The sequence below is a fragment of the Pinus tabuliformis genome, chromosome 8 (genome assembly GCF_031772625.1).
Source record: "Pinus tabuliformis cultivar Carrire ecotype Pingquan chromosome 8, CPIR1, whole genome shotgun sequence".
In the NCBI taxonomy this organism is placed as follows: domain Eukaryota; kingdom Viridiplantae; phylum Streptophyta; class Pinopsida; order Pinales; family Pinaceae; genus Pinus; species Pinus tabuliformis.
In genome coordinates, this window is record NC_142294.1 from 2054391764 (window position 1) to 2054403977 (window position 12214).

Here is a 12214-nt window from a genome sequence, read left to right on the forward strand (position 1 = left end):
ACACTTGCCCCTTTGTATGTGTTGCAAGTGAAGTTACTTGATTATACATTTAACATTGATACGTATAACTAGCCTAGATCCACCTTAACTCTGGATCTACCAAGCACCACGAGGGATCAAATCCCTTTTCACTCTAAAAGAGATTTGAATCTCAAGAGAATTGATCCCTCTAAATGCTTGGTAGTCCAAAATTAAGATGGATCTAAGCTAGTTTAATTATTAATTATTAATTATAATTATAATTATTAATTTCATTTTTTTATTTTTCTAATGTAATTTTTCCGAATAAAAATGTTTTATTGATAATTATAATATTATTTTATTTATTTTTAATGTAATTTGAATGAGTGAAAACGTTAAAAGAGGACATTACGTTATAACATCTCTAACATACGATGCAAATATTTATCAACAATTTAAGTTTAACATAAAAATTAAATAACTTATTTATTAATAAAATAAATATAATTATATTAAAGAAAATAAAATTGTATATTTAATTTATATTACATTAAATTTGATAAACCTTCATCCTTACATAGTCAAGATTGATTCAGTCATTAATGTTAACTTTAACTCCTTACATATATTGTACTGACTAATTGGGCTTTAAGTCACCTGGCTTCTAGCATCGAGCTTACTGTCATAAAATAAAATAAAAAACATAGTTTTATGGTAGTGTCCAATCTTCCACTGTACACCATAAATCCATTTGCACGTCATGTTATGATATTGTGAAGTGGAAGAAGAGTTATGATATTGCAAAGAGAAAGAAGAGTTATTATAAGGAGAGGAGGAAGAAAATGAAAGTGAAGTAGAAAAAGATGACAGTAATTCTGGTATCGAGCATACTGCAGTGATGCACTTAACAGATTCCTTGTGACCCTCCAACACTTACAAACATGAATGCCGGAAACTTTTGGATCTAGTGGTGGTCGCCTCCCTCATCCACACTCTAGTTGTGGTGTCTGCAAATCCATTGTATACGAATTTTCATAGGGTTGTCAAGCACAAAGCAGACCATCCATGTCCACAAAGGGTATCCTCATAACAGATATGCCAAGAACCTTTATCCAGTAATTTATCTCACATTTTGATGTCTCACAATACATTTGATGTATTTAGATTGTCTGGTTTTTTGTTCATGGATTGGTAACTCAACTAAGATTTGTTGAATCTATCACTGCTACATGACCGAGGGCGTGGAAGTTGGGCTTTTAGTGGAAATCAACTCTTAGATCTATTGAGATTATCGGTGCTACATGACCTAGCCTATGTTTGGAGTTTTATGAAAAAAACAACCAATTGAATTTGAACCCAATATGAAGTAAACAAGGTATAAATTTTACATAACTCATTTTGGGCGGGGATAAAGCATAGATAAATAACACTTAAGGCCCCAACTAGATCCTTCTCTTTGGAAAAAAAGGGAAAATTCATTAGAATTTTATGCCTATGAATAGGCTACATTAAAGAAGAATAACATGGGAAAAATCATGGGTTGTCAAAACATAGAATTGGAGAGAGAGTGAGTCGTGTATATGCTCAACTTTAGATTGTTGTATGTAAATGTAATATTTATTTTCAGAAGCTATAGGTTGACATCATTGGCAAAGGGGGAGTTTGTTGGCATGTTTGTGTTGCCATTGATGTCACCTATTGTAAGTCATGTCCTCATGAGTTTGTATGTATCATCTTGAGTTTGTTGTATACTTGTTGAGGGTTGTCATGCTAATGTAAAGTGTTGTCATAGTTCAAAAAGTCTATAGAAGAGGTGTCATGATGTATCAAGCTCTCATCTGAAGCTAAGCTACAAGGTTGATAGAGGTCTTGTTGATGTCTTGTATTAAGTCATAAGCATGTTTTTGAAGGCTTTTGGTGAGTGTCATTATGTTATAGAGTCATGGGCAATGTTGTCTCAGTGCTCCAAGTATCCTCCTGAAGCAGGGTTGCAAAATTCTTTAGAAATGTCAATTTTCAAATGTATACGTTGGTTTGGTGAAGGAAACTAGCATACATACGTATTCTGGTGAATGAAAAGAGTGTATGCCACCTGGAGGTGATTTTCCTCGCATTCCTGATGCTTGTCGGCTATTTTTTTGGTATTTCTGGAAATATTTTTTTCAGGATTTTTAAAGTAAAGGCCAGAAAAGGTTGAGCAACCTCTAGAAGATGATTAAAGTTGAAAATATCAAAAGGCTAGTGGTGTAAGCGGATTGATTTGGTCAATATGCCTATCTCAAATCAAATTTGAAGCGTGTGAAAAGGTTTTAGGTGAGCTCCATCATCTGAAGAATTTATTGACTTAACCATCTCCATAATTTACAAATACGCGAAAGAATGTTGCTCATTTGGTTGGTTCTCTAGTAGTGTGAGTGTGCATATAGAGAAAGTGCACAAACCAGTGATTGTAGAAGTGAGTTCAGAGTTTCATCATTGCATTGTGTGCTTCAGAATTTATTTTTCAGCAGTATTTCAGAGTTGTGCACAAAGATTGAAGATCAATTTGGAGAGTGTGTGTGGAGAGATTTGTTATCTCATTTGGAGAGTGGAATTGTGATGGCATGAGTGTGCTTATATGTTGCTAGTTTTGTTTATGCAGTAGTGTTTTCAGTTCTAAATCATATTTTCTTGTAGCATAATTGTTTGTACTTGGAGTGGGGGCTTCAATCTAAGTGCATTTTGATTGTCTATTGTAGGAGTGGGTGCTCCAAGTTGGTCATGGCCAACATTTCTCATTTCAATTAAGGGGTGGGTGTTCCAAGTTGGTTGTGGCCAACATTTATCATTTCAATCAAAGGGTGGCTGCTCATTGCTAGTGGTGGCTAGTTGATGTAATGTAAATGAGAATATTTTGAAGAAATGGATAATAAGAAAAAGCAACAAACAGTTCGGTGGTTTTTTGCCCTGGAGGGGGGTTTTTCCACCTAAAATCCAAGTGTCTACATGTGAAGATTGTTTGTTTTTTTCTTGCGCATGATATTTTCTCGTTAATACTATGCTATTCTATTATGTACATTAATAGGAAAACAGTTACAGTCAAGAGTTCAAGTTGCCAGAGGCCGAGGATGGCACTCTGGACTGACAGAGATCAAAATAACCACCCATGCAGGGGCGACACCACTGAGACTAAACACCCACGCAGGGGCGACACCACTGAGACTAAACACCCACGCAGGGGCACCATCACTGAGACTGACCACCCACGCAGGGGCTTTGAACCATTGAGGACTAGTGAGAGCAAAATTAGTCAACCCGCGCAGGGGCGAATAAGAGAAAAAGAAGACCTTCATCATGTTCCCTCGCAGGGGCGTATACAGACATTGAACTATATGACTTTCGAACCAAACAAAGACACCCAAAACATACATTAAGCCATTGTAGTGAAAGTAGCAATTCGAAGAAAAACCTGAGCATTGTCTGAGGGTGAGCGCCTGATCGAGCGGACGACTATTCGTCCGGCTCTTCTTCATAGATCCAGCACATGCCTTCCGGGGGAGGGCCCCAATCGACCTTGGCCTTACCTGAAGAAGACGCTGGTTGAGTCGGTGGTGGGACGACGTCCGGCTCTGGGCGTCCCTCTGACTGTCCCTCAGCATCCCTGGAACTTTCAGCCTGATGAACTTGTGTGCGAGGTTGCTCCCCGATCTCCTCTTTCGGTTCCTCCAGAAATAGGACCGAGACATGAGCTTTAATATTTGAGTTGCCCTGGGCGCTGCTGAAGGAGAATACCGCGGTTCCAAACGCAGGTAGCGGGGCAGAGCCCGAATCAGGATTACTAGAATCCATAAACTGGCTCGACTGGATGGGATTAGCCTCAGCAACTTGATGGCATAGACAACGGCAGCAGCGTGAGGGTGGGTTTGCGACTGAGGGGCGTGAAGTTCCACCTCTGCCAGAGCCTCGACGGCTGATGAGACGCTGTCTGAGCTTGACCATGTTTTCCCTGAAAGCAGGTAAGCGTAACAGAGCTGGGGAAGAGGAGATGGAGGGTGTGAAATCGCCGTCACCCGCCTTGGCAGCCCTGAAACCACCTTCAATTGCCGAAGGGAACTCTTGAACCTGAGCTCTGAGCTCCGACGACCAAAATCCCAATTCCAAAATTCGAACTCGACCCGATGCAAAACATTCCACATTCTTGCCATTTTTATGCTTCCCTGCTCTTTCTCGATCCTCGTATGCCATAACTGCACCCTGAGAATGTAATTGAAGCCCGGACAAGGCAATGAATTGCCGTCCCTTCGCTCATCTGCACTCACGCTTGCAATCCAGGGCGGCGGAGCGCAGTTAATGCTCGTCTCATGCTTGGGGCCGCCCATGGTAACCAGGTGGCGTCCCATTCTCCGCGGTCGTGTCACCTGCATCCGGGTTCTTGCGCATGATATTGTTATATTTGTTGAAGAGAATTTTTGAATAAGTTTTAATTGCAGAAATTTTTATAATATTCTCGTAATATTGATTCACACCCCCCCCCCCACTCTCAGTATTACTTTTGTCTAACAATGTGCCAATATATCGATCCCCAAATGAGTGCATGAACTGTACTTGGTGCACAACATTAGAGAAATTTTGAGTTAAAAAATGGGCCTCAAAACAAAAATGTGCGACCAAAATAAACTTTATAAGAACCAATAAGATTCAAGATGATGATGTCAACCATGGGGGATGATTCACCATTTTTTGAGTAAAAAAGTAATAAAAAATAATAATAAGAAAAAATATAATAAGAAAACTACTTTTTCAACTTATATCCCTACGGTTTTACTCGAATTTCAAGCAATATCACTCATTAGATGCAAAATTTAATTCCTCATCCAGTGAGTACCCATGTTGCATACTTTCAATGGACCCTACTACATGAAAAATGAGAAATATGTGAAAAACAATCATGTTTCTTCATGTATTTCTCATCTTTTGTGTAGCAGTGTCCATCGAAAGTATGCAACATGGGTACTCCTTGGATGAGAAATTAAATTTTGCATCCAACGAGTGTTCCTGCTTGAAATTTGAGTAAAACCGTAGGGAGATAAGTCGAAAATACAAGTTGAAAAAATAGTTTTTTTCCTTTTTCCCTCTAAAATTTGATGATGTAATCTAATATTATTTAATTATTTTCACTATTATTTTATAATATTCCTTAGGAGACCCATTTTAGACCTCAAAAATTCTCCAATAACCGGCCAAAAATATGTTTCATGCTTCTGTCTAATCCTTTCTCAATTTGTTGGTGCATGAAAACCTGAGAACAAACAAAATAACACAAAAATACTTATTAATAACAATTTTAATGTAGATCTTTTTTTTTTCTCGGTAAATACTAATTCTATTAAAAACGGTGAAAAAATATGTACAATGAGGTTGTTAGGCCCCTATACTACTAGTGTAACCCCTTACTGTTATTAGTAAAACCCACTTATTATATTGATGTACCCATGTAGTGCCCATATTGTTACTAATGTACCCCATAGAAGCCCACTATTGTTATTATTGTGCCCTTACATTATTATTGTTATGTCGGCTCTGATTATGTTATAACCCCTTAGACTCCTATATATAGAAAGGAGGTCTTTTCATTTGTATCATCCAAGAATTGTTCATTTATGTAATGTAAAGGAGGTTGCCCCCTCGAAGAGGCTGAATTCTAAGGCGTTGATCTTTCTTTTCTATCTTTTCTTGAGCTGGTTTCATAACATTTGGTATCAGAGCTTTGGATTCTAGGGTTTCGCTGCTCCAAACAGGTCATCGTGGCATTTTCGCTATAACTTTTTTTCTGTGATGTTTCAGAAGTTGCAAAAAAAACCCATTTGAGAAGAGATCGCGCTGAACCTTGGGTCCGAATTTCGGAGTTTTTCGCGTGATATTTGCGGAGATATGATCTGAGGAAGTTGGTCTTTTTGCAGACTCCTAAATTACACTAAAAACGGGTGACCTGGGGAAAATCGTCATAACTTTCTTTCTGAGCATCAGATTGAAATTTCGTAAGAAGGTATAGAAAGAAGACGGACTGTAGTTTTCGTTTATATATTTTTTAGAGTCAAAGGTTGAAACAGTGACACGTGGCACTTCATACAAGTTCGCTCTACTGAACCAGTCTAAAAGCAAGTCACTGTGGGAGATTTCACATAACTCTTCCTTGGAGAACCCAATTTGGCTCAGACATGTGGCATTGGAAAGAGGACATAGAGGGCTACTACAGGTAGCAATTTCAAAACTTAAATATCTGCAAGTACAGAGTTACAGTCGTTTCAAGATCTAGGTCCTAAAATCAAGAATAAGCAAGATGAGGAAGTTTGATGGCAAGGATCCAGTAAATTGGATACTTCAGATGGAGCAATATTTTGATCTACATGGTGTACCACAGTTACAAAAGGTATGTATTGCATCTTCATATTTAGAACCGGATCAATTTTTATGGTATAAATGGCTTTGTTCTCGTAAAAAACTTGTTACATGGTCAATTCTCACGGAGGAAATGATAGCACATTATGAGGATACAAAGAGCAACACCTTCTTTAGAGCAACACCACAACAATTGGAAAGAGTAAAAGGGCTTTGTGACATATTTGAAAGTAAAATTATGGCAACAAGGAAGTCTACCCCTCACAACTTTAAAGATGGACGTGTTGTTTCTCCTAGCCTTCCACAACCTACAAGGGTTACACCACAACAATTGGAAGAAAAAAGAGAAAAAGGGCTTTGTTACAATTGTGACAGCAAATGCACTAAAGGTCATAAGTGTGCTGAGAAGAAATTATTTTACATAGAGTATGAAGAGGAGGAAGAAAAGGATCAAGAAACATCAAAAGAAGAGGATATATGCCAGGACCTGACCCCAGAGAAAGAAGAAATGAATCAGAACATATCTTGTAAACTATTGGCAAGAATGACCACTCCTCAAACTCTCAAGATAGAAGGACATATCAAGAAGAAAAAGGTGCAAGTGAAAGATCAAATCAAGAAAGAAGAAATGAATCCAGCCATATCTTGTAATTCACTGGTTGGAATTACCACTCCTCAAACTATCAAGATAGAAGGACATATCAAGAACAAAAATGTTCAAGAAGTGAAAGATCACATCGAGCGTCAAGAAATGAATCCGACCATATCTTGTAAAGGATTGGAAGAAATTACCACTCCTCAAACTCTAAAGATAGAAGGACATATCAAGAAGAAAAAGGTTCAAGCAATGAAAGATCACAACGAGCATCAACAACAAGTTCTCCAACTTTTAAAGGATAACGCCACTTCGGTGCAAAATCAAATGAAACAACAGGTAGATCAACATCATAGTGAAAAATGTTTTGATGTAGGCGACCGGGTATTTTTACTGCTACATCGAAAGCAAGCTATTTATGAGAAGGAAATGTTGGCAATACTACATGCACTTAAAAAATGGCAACCTTACCGAATGGGAAGACTCTTCAAGGATGAGGATGTGGAAGCATTATTTTGTGTTATTTCTATTATCCAACCAGATTGGATAAACGAAGCAAGGGATCAATGGAAGAAGGACAAAGAAGTATGGCCACTTATTCAAAAGTTGCAAAATATCCCAATTCAAACAATATTGCCAGATATTGAAAAGGAAGGAAAAATCATATTGGAACCTGGAGCAATCACAGAAACAAGAACCCGACAGCTACGAAATCGATCAATTTCAGAGTATCTCATCAAGTGGAAGAACTTACCCGCTGAAGATTCCACATGGGAGGACAAGAATTTTATACAGAAGCATCAAGAACTACTCAAGCGTTGAGGACAACGCTTTTTGAAGGAGAGGGGCATGTTAGGCCCCTATACTACTAGTGTAACCCCTTACTGTTATTAGTAAAACCCACTTATTATATTGATGTACCCATGTAGTGCCCATATTGTTACTAATGTACCCCATAGAAGCCCACTATTGTTATTATTGTGCCCTTACATTATTTTTGTTATGTCGGCTCTGATTATGTTATAACCCCTTAGACTCCTATATATAGAAAGGAGGTCTTTTCATTTGTATCATCCAAGAATTGTTCATTTATGTAATGTAAAGGAGGTTGCCCCCTCGAAGAGGTTGAATTCTAAGGCATTGATCTTTCTTTTCTATCTTTTCTTGAGCTGGTTTCATAACAGAGGTCAAGACCTCAAAGGAGGCCGAGGCCATTCCTCAACCAAAAATTCAGGGACTTTACAGTTTAAACTCTCAACCAGATTTACAATACAGACCTCAGAGATTTGATTTCGATCCCCAACAGATTGACAAAAATTACCAAGACTACAATTGACATAACCTTCAGTGACCTCCAAAATGTTGTAGCAACTAGCATGGCTATCTTTAAAACAAAAATTGAAATCTTTGTTGTCTGAAGTTGTTGCCTGAAGCATGAGAATGAGACAGACAAGAACATTTAACTGCAAAAACAGAGACACAGGACCAAAATTACATAGCATGTGAACCAGAAGGCGAACCGACAGAACGGAGCAGAGATTAATCCGCATGACTTGAGGTAGCTGGCAGATCCTTCTTTGCCTGGCTTGGTGAAGCGACCCAGGTCACGAGCCCTTCTTCGTCCAGAACCGGCGCTCCATCAGAATCAGTAACCAAATGTAAAAGACGAGTTGCTCTTTGAGATGGCTCGCAAATAATGTCATTTTCCTGATCTGGGACAGGCTGCTGAGGCGCAGCCGAGACAGGGACGTCCTCCTGCATGCGGTCAGCATGAAACACCAACCCAGTCATATCCCCAAGAAGAATGTTGTCATCCTGAGAAGGTGAGGAAGCGGGTGGGGTTGAACTGAGCTGGTTGCTTTCCTCCTCTGAGACAAAAACTGTAAAATTCACCGTCACCACAGGCCTATTGAGCCGACTCTGGAATATGAACCTGGAGGTCTGGTAAGAGTTATTAGGGATAATCCTATCTTGGTCTAAAGGCGGAGATGAGGGAGGGACTAAGGCAATGGGGGCAACCTGCTGAGGAGCTGGTGGAGAGCGACCCCTGATTCCTGACCGACCTCCACGATGCGGAATGCCTCGACTGCGAGGCATTGTAACAGCAGCAAGAGACCTGAGCAAACGAGAGAGACAGAGTGAACCTGAGATGGTGGGAGAACTGATAAAATCCTGCCTATTCCAGAGCCGGGCAATTAAGCGGACAGGAAAGACCAGACAAGAGCATTGAGGCGGCATCGCTTCATAAAGAGCGGAGGCATTAACTGCAGCAGCGGTGTTGAGCCATTCCACGTTAATGAGCCGAATTGTGAGCAGAGTAGCCATGCTCGCATTGAAGTCGAGCTCGCTTCGAGACTGAACGGACATTAATTCACTTGCCCTGAACCTGAAATAACCTCCTACGCCTCGTACCTTGTAGACCTTCCGCCTGCCATCCGTCAGGCCAGGTGTCTGCTTGGTATGATCTGTCATTGAATGCGGTTGTGATCACCCGCATCCGGGTAATTTTAATGTAGATCTTATCGAAACAAAGGGAATATATTAAATAATGAACAATTACCTAGTCACACTCCAGGTTTAATATAGTAGCTCGACAATTGTGCAAAAATGATAGTAATAATGATGTAGAATCATGAGTAATAGGGGAAAAATATGGAATAAATATGACAATTTTGGGGCTCAATATCCCCTCATGTTAATCATCTTGCATGTCCTCATGCAAAAAAAACCTATGAACAAAGACTAAAGTTAAAATTGTAGGGCTAGCATTTCTTTGTTACATGGAGTCCTTTTACATAAATAAGATAAGAAAGACATGTGACCAGATATTCAACAATGTTAACATTGGTCTTCATTATTTTCTAATTGATGCCATGATTGTCATAGGAATACTAACAATGTTGCCAATGGAAGGATAATGTCATCATGAAATAGCCAACCATCAAAATTTCCAAAAAGCATCTCATGAGCAACCTTAGTCATAAGTTTTTCACCTCAATATCCTCATTACAAAAAATGTGACATAATTTGAAATCCATGACATTAAAGATGGATGGAAATAGGGAAAAAGAAAGATGACAAAATGATACCTTCCCAGGATGACCATCTTACCATTATCCAAGTGTATAATTGAAGCTTTTCTTGTTCGAGCAAAGTGAATCCCTGCACTAAGGATCCCACTTCCATGGAAACTTTCTTATTTCCAAAAGATAAAATTCCAAAGCACAACACCTGAAGGATCTTAAGGTCATTCTATGAGAGATATAAAGTTCATTTCCTATCTTCAATTTTAATGATAATTGATTCAAAATGTGACCCATGGTTTTTGTTTTAGAAGTTCCAATGTGTGTTCATCGTCTATCTTACCCGACATAGCCCCACTGCCAGCAGGCATGTTCAGTACCCTAACGGGTTTGCCTTGGTATCATATAAGCATGGCACCGTTGCTAGCATGCATGTTCAGTACACTGATTGGTTTGCTTGTACTTCACGATACTTGCCTTTTTATTATTATATATCACTCAAAATATTTGAGATAATGTATATTGTTCATTGACAACTTTAGAGTGTAAAGAAGTCAGGTGGTATGAGAGTGTTTTATTACCAGGCACATAAATAATTATTTATATTTAGTCCATGGGCAAGATCATCCACAATAATATTAAATATGAGTTATTCAATGTATACTAAGCATCTCATATAATGACATGAAAGGTCCCTCTAGTCGATCATGCTAGGGTTCTCATGAAATCCCATTAGGGTTTTATAGGAGTGGTCCACCATAGGAGGCTTTTCGACAATGTCTTCTAAGAGAAAATTCAAAATATTTCTTGGATGATTGTCTATTAGAGTGGCTAGGCCAAAAGTAGGGTTTTAAGCTTATGAATGGGGAGTATTAAAAAAAGAAAAGAAAAAGAAAGTCCCCCTAAATGACTTAATGTATGATCTCACAATGGAGAAAATCTAGCTAATCAAAGTCACTTTACAAAATATGAGGCATTAAGAGTGAATTACTTATGACAAGACTTACCACAAGAGTGCATAATAATAGAAATGTCAACAATTGTGCCTTAGAGAATTGTAGTTTCAAGAGTGTTGTTGTAACTGCTTTATTTCAGATGGCATGTTTATTCATTGCTCTTATACTACCCTACCCTAATTTAGAGAGAGGAAGATTTCCTTAAAGTGTAGGAGTACTTCTAGTGTAGCCATGTGCGTAACAGAATGCTAAATATAGTCATACTCTGTTTTAGAGAGTAAGCTTCAATGTGTATCAGAGTTTGAGAAACCAATGTATTTAATTGATATGTTACCAAGAGTTGCCAAATGATGAGGGAACGAGACCTGTTGATGATTGTTTGAAACCAGGCTTCAATGGAATCCATAGACGCATGATTCTCCAACTCATAGAAGTCTTCCACAACTTGATAATCACTCTCTTGGAGACATAAGGGGTCTAGTAAAAGACAAGAAAAAAAACTCCTCAATCTCGAGCTCCAATGTTTGTTCCTTAGATTAGCAAGGATGGTTAAGTGAAATTCTAAGGTTTTGTTCCTCAATCATAGCAACTTCCAATCATAGATTTTTTCTCTATTTGTCTTTGAATTAGATCTTCCTAGGATAAATGTTCTCTAGTGATAGGGGAAGTTCCCGAATTCACTCCCTTCTCCAATTTGGAGGATATAACATTACATTGAGTAGGGAAGTCATCACGAAGAACAAGTTATTTAACTTGTTGTGAAACTTGCTAGTTTGGATTATGGATTAGACTAAGGTTTGGATTACGATTGGGTCTAGGGTTTGGATTAGGATTTAGGTCAGGGTATGGATTAGGGTTTGGGTTAGGGTTTGGGCTAGGGTATGGATTAGGATTTGGGTTAGGGTATGGATTAGGTTTTGGATTAGGGTTTGGATTAAGGTATGGAATAGGGTATGGACTCCAGTTTGGATTGGGGTATGGTTGCACAGGTAACTCAAACCATAGAGGATGATAACTTGGTGGCATGTTGAATGGAAATTGCAGTTGTTTTTATTGTTCATGTAATGGATTTTGCATAAGAGACTTCCATATAGAAGAGCCTCCAAACCATTCTTGAGGACATGGGGATATCTGACTCGAGGAAGAGGTCCAAGGAGAGGGCCATTATGGCCATAAAGTAGGGTATTCAGTCAGAGGAGGACTAAAAGTTTGTCATGGAACTGTAGGATTATAAATATGTAGAGGAACCCACTAAGGATAATAAATGTTATTCCAAGTATTAAATGATGATGAGTTTTGAG